At 42.7% G+C, this 14,604-nt stretch overlaps 1 protein-coding gene across 1 annotated transcript in view; it reads left to right on the top strand.

The window, feature by feature from the left end:
- TBC1D8B (TBC1 domain family member 8B) overlaps positions 1 to 14,604 on the top strand; it is a 765,078-nt gene that overhangs the window by 420,123 nt on the left and 330,351 nt on the right. The gene's annotated exons all lie outside the window — the stretch shown is intronic.

Below are 14,604 nucleotides of genomic sequence, written 5' to 3'. Positions count from 1 at the left end.
ATTAGGGATTTTGATAGGGAGCATAGATACCGTATATAAAATATGAGGAGTAACCATCATTTTAATAGTATCCAGTCTACCCCACCATGATAAAAATAAGGGGGACCACACGAGGAGAAGAGATTTCAATTTATTCATTAGTGCGTTAAAAGTGAATTTAATAGTATCCGTTATATTGGAGGCAAACCAAATGCCAAGGTATTTAATTTTAGAAGGACACCATGCAAAGGCAGTATCAGAAAACATAAATTGATAACATATCGAATTTAAAGGGAGAACCTCCGTTTTAGATAGGTTAAGTTTGTACCCAGAAATGGAGGAATAAAGGCGGACTTCCTCTAAAAAAGGGAGAAGGGATTCACTCGGATTGGACATGTATACCAATATATCATCCGCATAGGCAGATATTTTAGTTTCGACAGACGCGGAGGCAAAACCTTTAATTTTGGGGTTGGTTCTAATACGCTCCAGGAAGGGTTCCAAGCATAAGATAAAGAGTAACGGGGAAAGTGGACAACCTTGTCTGGTACCTCTAGATAAGGGGAAAAATTGAGAAAATTGGTTATTAACAAAAATACTAGCCCTCGGACATGAGTATAAAAGTTTAATAAAAGAAATAAAGTTAGGGCCAAATCCAAACCATTGTAGTGTGTGAAACATAAATTGCCAATTTATACGATCGAATGCTTTTTCAGCATCCAGGGACAAAGCAGCCAGAGGATCTTTATAATTTTTACCATAGGAAAGGATGTTCATGAACATTCTAGCATTATCGGAGGCCAATCTACCTTTGACAAAACCAACCTGATCAGTCTTGATCAGTAGAGGTATGATATTGTCAAGCCGTGACGCAATAATCTTAGCGAAGATCTTGCAGTCATAATTGATTAGTGAGATTGGGCGATAATTTTTACAAAAAGAATGATCCTTATCAGGTTTAGGAATAATGACGATCAAGGCATCCATAAAGGAGCCAGATGCTTTCGCGTCAGTAATGAAGGAATTAAAAAGCTGCAATAGTTTTGGGGCAAACAAAGATTGGAAAGTACAATAAAACTCCACCGGTAATCCATCCGGACCAGGGGCTTTTGACTTCTTCAAAGCTTGTAAGGCAGTAAGTATCTCTTGTAAAGTAATATCCGCCTCTAAAGCAGAGAACTCAGCATTCAGAGAAGGAGGTGCAGGGAGCCCAGAAAAGAAAGTATCAAGATTTTGAGAAGAGGGGAATGTATCATCAGAATAAAGAGACTGATAGTAATCATGAAAGACCGCTGCAATTTTTTCATCAGAGGACACCAGATTATTGGTGGACTCATCCATGATCGGACCTATGGTCTTACGTTCAGAGCGGATTTTTAAGTAATTCGCTAGCATTCTGCCTGCTTTATTTTGACCTCCGTGAAATTTAGATTTTATTCTAAGTAAAATATTACAGGCATCGACTGTTGCAATCTTGTTAAGGTCGGTTTTAGCTGCAATTAAATTCTTTAGTGCGTCTGAAGTTTTGGAGGAGAAATAATCATGCTCTAATTTTTTAAGCTGTTGTAATTGGTCCTCATACTTTTTCACATCGGCCTTCTTTTTCCGAGACACAAAAGAAATAGTAAAAGCACGGAGAGCCGCCTTAAAAGTATCCCAGTTATTAGGAATGGAAGTGTCTGATGGGTTGTTAAAGGTAAAAAATTCATTAATAAAGGAGGTGACTTCTTTAAGATAAACTGTATCCGATAACAGGTGAGTGTTAAATTTCCAGCGATTAAATTTAGTGGAGGTAAGTGAAAGGTCAAAAACAGCATAAACGGGGGCATGATCCGAAATAAAAATAGAGCCAATCTCAGATTTTTGGATAGACGGGAGTAGGGGTTTGCTAACTAAGATATAATCAATTCTAGATCGGGTGTGATGCATATTAGAAAAAAACGTATATTCCAATAAATCAGGGTTACAAGTTCTCCAGACATCATACATTGGGCGAGAGGCAATGGCCGATTGAAAGGATTTATGGGTCTTATCCGGTTGAGATTTGTACTTGGATAAGCGGTCCGAAAAGGGATCTAACCATTGATTAAAGTCGCCTGCAACAATAATGTTAGGACACTCAACAGTGGAGAGGAGAATTTTGATGATATTCCAGAATTTTGGATCCGGTTTCACAGGACCATAAATATTTAACAAGACTAATGTTTTGTTGTGTAAAACAATCTTGGCCATTACCCATCGACCTGCATCATCATTTTGAGAAGATAGTATTTGCACAGACAAAGTTTTATGAAACAGTATGGCAACCCCCCCTTTTTTGTTAACTGCAGGAGAAAAAACAACTTGGCCTACCCACTGCCTTTTTAATTTCAGCGACTCAGCATCATTACAATGGGTTTCTTGAAGAAAGGAAATTTGAGAGTTGAGTTTAGATAAATGAGATATTACCTTTTGTCTTTTAACGGGATTTCCAAGACCACGGACGTTCCACGTAACAAAATTACACATACGCGAGGGTCAGGGGTATGAGATACACATGGTGTAGGAATACTTCAAAGACAAGACGACACTGGAAAACAAAATGCACATGGAAATTACAAGAAGAAACAGCAAAACACAAAACCACACTTCTAAGAAAAATCAACAAGCCCTTGGCATTAAAATATGTAGAGAGAAGTCTAAAAGCGCCACAAATGAGGAAAAAAGAAGGGGAAAAAACAAAGAGGAAACATGAGAAATCTCGAAAGAAGAAAAGAGTGATGCACCAACCAAAGAGAGACTGAATTAAGAAAATGCGAGAAAGAGCAGGGGAGGGAAAGGAGATAAGTAAACGTAGAAAGTATAGAAAAGTAGAGAAGAAAAACAGGTCAAGGAGGAAAATCCAGACCTGAAAGACGCCAATAAAAAAGTGAGGTTGGAGCGTGATGAGACCGGAGAGAAGACAGTGGTACATACCACATGGATAAGAGTGAAAGCAGGAATAAACCTGGTATTGTAAGGAAGGAGCAAAGGATGGGCGATATGAAAGAAAGTAGAAAGAACTGAGCAAGTAAGAGCCATTAACGAAGAAGAAGAGACGTGATTAACAAACATGCGGTGAGCAAGAGAGAGTACGAAGAACTATATATAAGAAATATCTATTATAACCACATAGAAGCTTTTTGAGCACATCACATTAAAGCAGTAATGAGAAGAAGCACTCAATGATTTGTGTCCATATTCCGAGAAGAAATGCTATTAAGGAACAATTTCAATTTTCCCGGATCATCGAAGGACCTTGTCTGGCCATCGTGCGTGATCTTGCAGATGGAGGGATGAAGTATGCCATATTGGACGTTCAAGTGTCTCATTTGTGGACGTAATGCAAGAAATTCTTTGCGTCGGGCGTTGGTCGCATTTGAGACATCTTGCAAGATAAAGATATTATGACCTGACCACGTAAGGTGACGTTTAAGTTTAGCTGCTTTGAGTACAGTCATAAGTTCTGTGAACTCCAGAAAAAGCATGATGATACCACGTGGTTTGGCAGAATTCGGTTGAAGACGACCTAAGCGGTGAGCTCTCTGTATATTCAAGGGTGAGGATGACTGAAGGCCCAAGAGATCATGAAGGAATTTTTGGAGGAAAAGCAAAATATCGGGACCCTCAATATTCTCTGGCAAACCAAAAAGACGGAGGTTATTCCTTCGATTACGATTTTCCAAATCCTCAGTATGGAGCTTTAGCTTATGAATCTCTTGTTCCAAGAACGGTATTTTTGTGGCAACATCTTGAGTGTCACTGACGCGTTGTTCTAACTCAGTCACCCTACCTTCCATGACAATCCATCGGTCGTCTATTTGTTGCAACTTTTCATTTGTGGCGACCATAAAGGGTTGAAGACCACGTACTTCTTCTAATATATTATCTAGTACTGGGCTTTGTGAAGAAAGAATAGGTGAAGGCGGGTCATTTTTCTGCCTTTTAGGCTTTGCACCAGAAAAAGACGGCTTACTTGGGGGATGGGAGTCACTAGACATCTTGGCACTTTGACTTGACACCTTCTTAGCAGGAAAGAGTATGCGAAGTTCTCTCATACGTGGTCAAGATGCACACACCAAAGACAATAGATAAACAACAGTGACTTTGCAATAAGCTGGTGTGCTGATAAAACAACAGAGAAAAAAGAAAAAAGAAAAACCACTTTTACAATGTCAGTCAAGGGAAGGGACTTTCATATTTTAGCTTCACCCCTCAATTGATACTAACATCATATGAGAAGACTAGTAGCACATAACTTTGAATACCAGGGAGATAATGTAGCCATTAGTTCATATTCTGAGCGAGCGTGACCAACGAAAAAGGCAATGCTATTATATTCAGGGGACACACTTTCTTGTATAATTTGACAAAGAGTCTCATATAGCCATTACAGCACCACCTTAGAACATATAAAGCCGTTCCATATATCCAGCCTGCAGCTCTGTATGTACAGGGACAGAGGGGTTAACCACGGCTTCTGAAAAAAAATAAATTATGAGACCTTCCCCTGTCAGAAAAACGGCACAAAACAAGCATGGCCAGGGGTTAATGTCAAATGCAGGACTTAAAACAGACTCCCTCTCGGGGAATAATGAAGCATTATAGCATGTTTGGACCCTGGAGGTGCGTGCGCGGTAATGCAGGGATGAGATACGGGCGCCGCGTCGCAAAATGGCGGCCGCCTGATATTACCTCAGGAAATCGTACCGCCACGTCTCCGGGTGATAGGAGCGATACAAATCGCCGTTGATGGGCAGTTCCGAGTCACGGCATGCTCCGCTGACGAATTCTTATGAAGACAGCGTCCGCAGCTCGCTGGGAAGCCTTCCACGTAGCTACATAGCACCGCGTCCAAGCGGAGCTATCGGAGGTCCGCCATCTTCTCTCGGCGTCCAAGCCACGCCCCCCAATGGTTAGTGTTTTCACACAATGTTATGTGGTCCCTGAAGCACTAAACCTTTAAGTTGTAAAGCATTTTTAATTCATACTGTGAGGATTCCTTGCCTACTGGTACTTGTTTAATCCTTATCTTGTTTCTCTACCTCAGACAGTCATTGTTGTCTGTCTTGTTCTGGAGCATCAGTAATTGAGTTCAAGGCCTTTCTTTCAGGTGCTTGGTTGGTAGACTTTAGACCGCGTTCAATCTGTCTTAAAGTCTATGTTGCACCATTCTGAAAGATCTTCGATCTTTTCGTATGTTTTCTATGTCATTTGTCACGTTTAGTAGAAGTTTTCTAATTAAGCGTCTCACGCGTTTCCTATTTGTTTTGGCTTTGTCTTTTCGCTGCTCACAGAACCATATTTTAGGCACCAACCAGTGCACTGACATCAGTTCCTGTTTTTCCACTTGTCTTTCAATTCTCTCGGCGTTTCACTGACATAATTCCTCAGCATTTGAACAACATCAAATGTCCCCTTAGAAAATATCCGGTTTTAAACCCTTTTGCAGATGATGCAAGAAGATGATGGCATTTTTATTGCTGATGCAATCCCAAGGGATTTCCTGCCACCTGCCTTACAACCTCCTTATCTTAATTAAAGAATACATTTTCAGTGCTCTATATGAAGCAGATTAGCTGATCGATTGTCTAGGATGACCCACCTTTGGTCTTCAGATTGACCTTGAGGAAATGGAGCAGGTTTTGGGGTAGTATTCACATGTGAAAGCTGGTTTGGGAAAACGAGGCCATTTGGATAACTAGGTGCCAGGTTCCTCTTCCATTTAAACACCCAGCAGCCTATTTTACCAGACCGGAAAATAATTTACATGGAAGTAGGCTGCTGGATATGAACTTTTTTGCCAACTCCAGTAAAAATCTGTACTGCTGCATTTTGTGCCAGAAATCCAAAGATTTACACAGTGGTCAAATCTTTAATTTATTGCTGCTCCCATAACTGTGGACTTCTGACAGGGAGACAGTAGAAGCATGATAGCCAGTTGGTGATGCCACAACTGATTACTTTGCTTATCTGAATATGGTGCATGATCATCATACCAGAGTAGAAAACTCACTAAGCAGTATGTAGCTCTCTAGGCCAAAAGCAGTGAATTCTGAATGAGCGTCTTCCCCACCGCTTTCTGTTTAGTTTATTTGGCCTCACATTACAGTCTCTTGCTATGCTGCACTTATTTAGGTTGAGCGTAAGCGTACGACCTTTTGTATACTTTAGTATACATATATCTCTGCGGGCCAAATGCCATTGCCATTCCTTGCTTCTCATTTGTTTGTTTCAATGTCCTTTAAAAATCCTTGCTTACTAGTGGCCAGTCCTGCCTCTTTGTCCCTCCTTTTTCCCCTCCAAGGAGCAGGGACTTAGTAACATATCATTACACTTTGTTCTGTTGATCTGCTTGTGAAGGGACTATTTTATTATGTTTTCAACCTTGTGTTACGCTGTGGCTGCTCAGACCCGTAGCTGCTTACATTTTATTGCAGCATTAACCCTCTCAGTACCTTCCATGTGGCTGGAATTCTTTTGTATTCTTCCTGAAGACAGCTCCCAGGCTGGCTTGGAATGCAAGCAATAGCACCAGTTATGTTATAGACCGACCCCTTCATTTTTGGATAGGCACGGGGAGATTGTTATTTTCCCAAAATTACCGATGTTGAGCCCACGCCGAGGCTCGTTTTTCTTGTTCATTTGTCTGGGCGCCTGTTTTAAGCTTCTGGTGTCTTCCTTTTCTAACGCGCTAGGCCCACAGCTGCTTTTTCTCCTGTCCCCCAATCACCCTCCTCCCACTGTTCACTGTGACTGAATTCGCTCTCCTGTCCGAGCCTCTCATCTCTCCACCCCTCCTCCATTCTCACCCACTTCCCTTTTGCTGTATCCTCAGCGCTGCTCGTATCTGACATAAAGCACAGCCCGTCCTGCACCGAGGGCCCCTGCAGATGGAGGTGAAGCCGGAGTGCTGCTACTGCAGTGCGCGCAGAGAGCTGTTTTTTACCAAGGACTTTCAAACAGGCTTTATTTGATGACACTCGTAAAACTGACAGCAATGTACCAGACAATACCTCCTTCAGAAGCACATCGGAGATTTTTCTGTTTTGTTTCTTGGGCCTGTTAGCTTCTTACTCTTAATTCTGATGACATGGTAGGTTTCTAGAAATCCTATCCTGGAACATAGCGGGGTTACCCAACAAACTAGATTGTTGCGAATGGGAAGACTTCATCAAAAATTATGATATATGTATGTTCCAGGAGACATGGGCCAGAGAGAACCATTATTATGCTGAAGTTCGCAACTTTTAATGTTCTAGCCACATGGGGTGGGAAGGGACGTCCGTCTGGTGGCCTGTCAATATGGGTTGGTTCTCATCTCGGCTGCAAGGCAGAGATTGTAGAAACAAACTCCTTGGATATTCTGTGCGTGGCCTTGTGTTGGCCCACTGGGATGGGTCTAACATTGGTAAACGTATATTCAAGACCGGTTGGAGTAGCGGGCACCTCAGGGACAATGGAGGACCTGGCTACTTTTCTTGATTCTGTTTCTAGTTCAGCAACACTCCTTGTCGGAGGCGATTTTAACATCCAGTATGAACCACTCCCGGCATATCTAGACGGGGTCAGCAGTGAGGAGGACGATCTCTGGAACATTCCAATTATTGCGGGCCCCCCGGTCAGGGCATGTTCACCACTTGTATCCCAACTAACATCTATAACCCTTGCAAACTCACTCAGAGCTTGCAATGGCATGTTCAAAGGTGACATACCACCGCGACCAACTTTTAACAGACTAGGCCACGAGTCCCAGATAGACTACATACTAACTAGATTACAGGACTGGAAACTAGTTAAAGAATTTAAAATAGTCCCTAGGCCGGATAGCGACCACAATGGCCTGTCCCTCTCCCTAGCAGCCGATGGATTCCTTTATCCTGCTGTGGTAGAAAACAAAGCAGTGGCGACAAGTTTAACTATATCTAGTAATAGGCGAAGAATAAGGTGGGAAAAACTTCTGGAAAAACCAAATCGCATCCAGGCGATTTATAAGTTAGTGGCCCCAGCCCTCGACAAGGTGGGTAGGCTCCTCCCACAATTGCCTTCGCCCGATGGTTGCCGCTCCTTGGGGGATATTCATCTGTCCCTGTGTAATAATCTTGCTGAGGTATTGAACCCAGTGGTTCGGCAGAGGAAAGTGAGAAGGGAAAAAGCATCTTGGTTCAATGCTAGCTGCAGGAAAGCCAAGGCAGACCTCCTTCAGGCACTTAAAAATAGGGAGGCCCATTCGGCTATTACGGAGAGGCGGGCTGCTTACAAGTTGCTCCTTGAAAACGCCAAAATAGACTGGGACTGGGAGAACTGGTCAGAAATGGCAACAGCTCTCAAAGTCAGAGACTCCAGGAAGTTCTGGCAAATAGTGAAATATGGCTCTGTCTATAGAGGCTAATATTGCGCCCGCAGTGTGGGAGGAACACTTTTCTTCCCTCTACAGTGTAGCAGGTCTGGATCACCTGGGAACCGAGGTTGGAGAGATAGCGTCCCTAACCAGTGGCAATTCTCCCATGTTGGAAGATTTTACCTTAAAAGATCTGGAAATGGCGATTGCTCGCCTTTCCTCGGGAAAAGCGCCAGGACTTGATAAGCTCCCAGGAGACCTCTTAAAACACGAGGTTAGAATCTGGGCCCCCTACTTCCTCGTACTCTTCAATGCCATCGTCCACGGTATGCCGGTTCCCTCTACCTGGCTGGGGGCAGAGATTGTCCCCATATTTAAAAGGGGTTCACCTCTGCTTCCGGCCAATTACAGACCGATCAGCCTGATAGACGTCCCTCAGAAGCTTTTCGCGAGGCTTCTGCTGGATCGCCTTTCGGACTGGATCGAAGATAGGGAAATCTTGAGCCCTCTCCAGGCTGGGTTTCGGCAAAAGGTTTCTACCGTGGACCAGGTCTTTAGGCTTTCCCTCATACATTGGAAAACAATACAGTTGGAGAGTAGCAGCCTCTATACTGTGTTTGTGGACCTGAGGGCGGCCTTTGACCTGGTTCCACGAGGTAAGCTGTGGGAAGTGCTGGCCAGAATGGGGGTACCGAGCGCCTTACTGTCGATGATTATCCGACTTCATACCAACACCTACGCTCAAGTGAGGTGTGGTAAGCAGGGCGCTCTATCCAATAAGTTTCCCGTTGGCAGAGGGGTAAGACAGGGGTGCGTACTCGCACCGACCCTGTTCTGCCTCTTTGTCAACGGGGTCATCGACCACCTCAATGGGATCCCTAATTCTGACGTCCCAAAGCTGGCAGGGAGGAGGGTTCCGGCAATTATGTTTGCGGATGACACCCTCCTCCTCTCCAAGTCACCGATGGGAATCCAGCGTGTTCTGGACGGCTTTGTGGACTTCTGTAGAGAGCACGGACTGGAGATTAACACCACGAAGACCAAATTTATGGCCTTCAACCCCCCCGATTAGATTCCACTGCATCCCTCGCATTGGAAATAATACGCTAGAAAGGGTTAACACCTTCGAATATCTTGGTGTAACCCTTAACGAGAAAATGGGGTGGGGTCCGCATCAGGAGAAAGCTAAGCTAAAACTAGTTCAACACGTGGGCGGGATACTGAGGTTGATGGGGAAGAATAGGTCGACTCTTAAACCTATAGGCCCTCCACTCCACATTTATAGGGCCCAAGCCAGAGGAGCCGTTACTTATGGCAGTGAATTATGGGGCCATAAAGTCTCATCTTGTCTGGCCAAGGAGGAGAACAGGTTCCTTAGGTGCTTAGTAGCCCTCCCCCCAAGCACACCCCTAGTGCCATTAAGACTTGACCTAGGTATTAGACCCCTGGAAGAAGATCTGGCGCTCCGTCCTCTGATCTACTGGCGCAGATTGTGGACGGTGCCCGAATTGATCCACTACAGGCAGGGCTTGCAGGAAGTCCTCAGCCTTCCGAATTCGGGGAATATTAGCTGGCTCAGATTTGTGAGGAGTAGTCTGATGGGCTTAGGCCTTGATACCTTATGGAATGATCCTCTCGAGGCTTGCTCTAGGCTCCTAAAAAAGGCCCTCACCAAAATCTACTATGATTCTAGGGCTCCCGTATTGCTCCCTTCCAAAACCCCTGGGACACTTACGGAGCAATTTATTTGTACAAAAAAATGTTTATAGTCTGGAACCAGCCTTGGATAACATATATCCAGTACAAATAAGGAAGCTGTTCTTGCAATGGAGGCATGGGTCCCTGCCAATCCGTGCATTTACTAGCCATTGGATTGAGTCCGCCCCCAGCACTTGCCCGGCCTGCAGAATAAGTGATGAAACTGAATTGCATATCATATTCTTCTGTCCGGTCTATAGCGAGGTGCGGAGAAAATGGATTGTCCCCATTTGTAGGAATTTGAGTTTTACCAGGTGCAATGAAGCCTTTAGAATTCTGAAGAGTGAAATGGCTCCCCACATTGTGTTTGCTGTGGCCAAATTCCTGGGGGCTTTCTGGCAAACAAGGAGACGGTACTTGAAAACGCTTACTTGATTTATCTGTACTGGCTCAAATTGTATGTGTTTGTTGTAATGAGTGGCCATATAGATGTCCTGGTTCTAAAGGTTTTCAAACATCTTAAATTATCTTTTAATCCATTTCATGCATGTTTCTTTTTAAACATTTTAATAGCACTATAATTGTATAATTTTATGTATCTTTTATGGAGATTCTCTCCGAAATAAAGTTATATTGACTTGGTAGGGAGGGGGTCATTTGTGGTTTGTCCCAGTTTGGCCTCCGAGGTTATGTTGAGCAAATTATGAAACAGAAGGTGTGCTGTATTACTATTAAACTAAGGGATTCCACTAGATGTTTGGTGAATCTTGAGCCCTTTTGCAGATCCTTCGTTCTTTACATGATGCATAACACTGCTCCCCCCCACTACATTTACATCGCAAACAAGCATGTCAGGTATTAGCTATGTTTTATATATCTATGTATACGTAGAAAATATATACATTTCAGTGGGAGCGCATAGTTTCTGATATGCTAAAAACGTCAATTTTTAAAGCACTTTAGTTGTTGCACGTTTTAACTTTTACACCACACTTTGCAATTGACGAGCATTCAGCTCACTGAGCCACATTTCTTTCCTATGTTTAGATGGCTGGAATTGGGGGGAACACTCTCGTCATAATTAATATGTCCAGGTTTTGTTACCATAGGCTGTACATTTCCCTGACTGCAGGCATTAAAACTGGACTTCTGCTGATGTATTTTAAGCAAATAATATTTTCCTAGTTACATACATTACTATTTCACTTGTACTATTTACTTGGGCATTAACTTTATTTTTCAACGCTACACGCATTTAAATTATACTTTAGGTGATACATTTCCGAAATTTTTTTCCTAGTAGGACGCACACCAACATTTCTTTGTTTCTCCTAACCTTTTATTGTTTACATTTTAATGGTTGTATGTATTAAATTGTGGTGGCAAACGGTATACTTGTCTCTGTGACCAACGTTATTTCTTTAATTGATGTATAAAACCTCTTGAAGCACCTTTTAACCTGCAAAAATATAAGGAAGGCAAAGTGCACATGGCTATTAGCATGGTTAGGAACTCAAAACTATCACTACTGCCCATGCTGAAATGGGTTCTATTGCATTGAGATTGCATTTAGATAGTGCTTACTACTCCTAACAAGGCATTAAAGCACTTAAGTTATTGCATGTTTCTAATTTTACACCCCTTTTTGTAAGTGGCAAGTATTCTCTCACTGAGCCATCTTTCTTTCCTGCATTTAGATGGCGGAACTCTCGCTCCACTCTTAGAACAAGGTGCCCAAAACCTCTTTAAACACCTTTTAACCTGCAAAATTAGAAGGCAAAGTGCACACAGCAATTAACATTGTTAGGTACTGAAAACTACCACTACTGCTCTTACTGAAATAAGTTCTATTGCATAGAGATTGCTTTTATATAGCACTTACTACTCCTATAGAGGCATTAAAGCATTTAATTTATTGGGCGTTTCCAAATTTACACAGTGTGTAAGTGGCAAGCATTCAGCTAGCTGAGCCACCTGTCTTTCCTGCGATTAGATGAGCTGAACTCTCTCTCCATTCTTACAACACCAAGGTGCCCAAAACCTCTTTAAGCACCTTTTAACCTGCAAAAATGTAAGGAAGGCAAAGTACACACACCAAATAGCATGGGTAGGTACTCAAAACTATCACTACTGCCCATGCTGAAATAGGTTCTATTACATTGAGATTGTATTTAGATAGTGCTTACTACTCCTATCAAGGCATTAAAGCACTTAAGTTATTGCATATTTCTAATTTTACACCACACTTTGTAAGTGGCAATTATTCAGCTCACTGAGCCATCTTTCTTTTCCATTTGTAAAGAAATTCACGTTTAAATTGTATCACAAATACACAAACATTAAGGATTTATATGCTATTTTACAATATGTTAACAACACTATACCACATTATTTTTTTATGCTGCATGATTTTCTAAAAAGTTGTCCTTTCAATGGTATTTTAATTCCTCACATATACAACAGTGTATTTTGTAATTGGAAAACATTCACATTACTAAGGTACCTTTCTTTCATTTGTTACATAGATGGAAAAGTCTATTCCCGGTACATTTATCTTTGGTGTATTGCCTTAGCCTCTACAACTAAAATATTGGATGCATTTGATTTTAGATATGTTTTGTCCAGCCCCTGCCCTTTTAAGCCTACGAACCAGTGTATAAAAAATAACACACAAAAAAACAATATAGAAAAAAAATGTAAACACTTGCAGCGGTGTGCAAGCGTGCACGGATGGATACTGGGGCCCCCTTTATATGCTACTTTTGTGGGAAAGTGGCTTTTTTCAGGCCCTGCCTTTCTAAGCGTCTAACACAGCCTATAAAAAAGTAACATAACAAAAAAAAAATAATAAACATAAAAACTTTCACAGGTGCGCAAGCGTGCACAAATGAACACTGGGGTTCTCTGTCCATCATAAGTGGCTGTTCTGTAATTCGCATAACACAACAGCCAGGGCACATTGTTAATGCTGGAGTCGCTCTCTAAGGGTTGTTTCTGGAATGTGCATCTACATATACTTTTGGACATTTGCCCATTATATTTGAAACCATAAGAGAAATTAACCTGTGCGGACCTCCACCCTTCCCGTAACTGCTTCATATTTTAAGCGTGGTGCCCAGCTGCATTACAATACCCATATAAAGCAACAGCAAAAAATGATAAAAAGGCAAGCTCCTTTAACAAATTTTAAATACAATACAGCAGTAAACTGGTGTTCTCCTTCCATGTTAAAATGGCGGGGGAAGCAGTTCTTTTGTCATCAGCATAACACTGAGGGCCTGCACACGTTGTTAACGGAGGACTAGCAGTCTAGGGGTTATTTTGGAAATGCGCATCTATAAACCCTTCTACCTATTCGCAAATTATATTTGAAGACCTATTTGAAATTAGTCTGTGCAGTACACTACCCTGCCTGTAGCTACTTACTACTTTATATTTAAAACGTTCAAATAACTGCTCGCTTTTGTAGATCATTTGTTCTTTACATAATGCATAATACTGCTCCCCCCACTACATTTACATCGCTGGCCATGTCTGGTATTAGGATGTAACACAACTACTTTTTTATGGTTTAAATCTTTTTATTGATATTTTCAACCGCACCAATTAAATACAGTAGCTAAAGTAAGTCTTTGAGGCATGCAAACATCTGAGAGCGAGTCTGGCTGCCGGCCTTGCTAGAACTGGTACATAAACAACCCACAAAAGAAGAGAGCAAAAGAAAAAGAAACCCAATAAAATAAAAAAAAACACAAAAAAACTCCCCCTTCCCCGTCCTCACTCACCCATATGCTATGCCTTCACCTGTATGTGTGCGTACGTGTGATTATTCCTCGGTGGGTCGCTCCGGTTCGGGGATCCCGGAGAGGCGTAAGAGTGTGAGGTATTTAGGGTATGTTAACTCATGGAATTCTTGTGACAGTAGTAACACGTATGAGTTCCATACCTCCTGGAATTCGTCCCCCTTCCCCGCTAATGTCATGGAGATCTTTTACATTCCTAGAATGTGCCAAAGTCTGTGCAGCCAATTTGTATTAGTCGGAATATGTGCTGTGTCCCAATGGGCAAGGATGGCCTGGGCTGCCGCTTCCAGCGCTATGCCAATCTGCCGGCCGCGGATGGATTTCAGTTTCAGATCTGGGATTCCTAGCCCTCTGGCCTCCTGGAGGAGATAGCTCAGGGAGCGCTTCATACGCGGCTTCCGTCCCTGCCAAATAAACTGTGCCAGTTCTGATTGGAGTTTAGCGATCATACCCTGTGGGGGAAAAAGGGGAATGGTCTGAAAGAGGTACACTATCTTGGGTAGGGCCGTCATCGTACAGGCCGCGATCCGCCCCAACCAAGAAATTCGAAGGTGCTTCCCCCTCCCCAGGTCGTTTCGAATTTGCTGAAGATGCGCCCTATGGTTGGTATCTAGCGTCACCTGAATAGTGCTAGTCAATTGAACCCCCAGATATGGAATAGTCTCTGGGGCCCACTGTAGTGTAGTCCTAATAGTACCCTGTCATGCAGGACCTACGCTGTTTACGGATAACATATACTGTGGGTCTGGTGGCAGACTGACTCCG

Source organism: Triturus cristatus, chromosome 5_2 (genome assembly GCF_964204655.1).
Source record: "Triturus cristatus chromosome 5_2, aTriCri1.1, whole genome shotgun sequence".
In the NCBI taxonomy this organism is placed as follows: Eukaryota; Metazoa; Chordata; class Amphibia; order Caudata; family Salamandridae; genus Triturus; species Triturus cristatus.
Note: the sequence above shows the minus strand (reverse complement) of the source record. Positions and strands in the feature narration are given on the sequence as shown.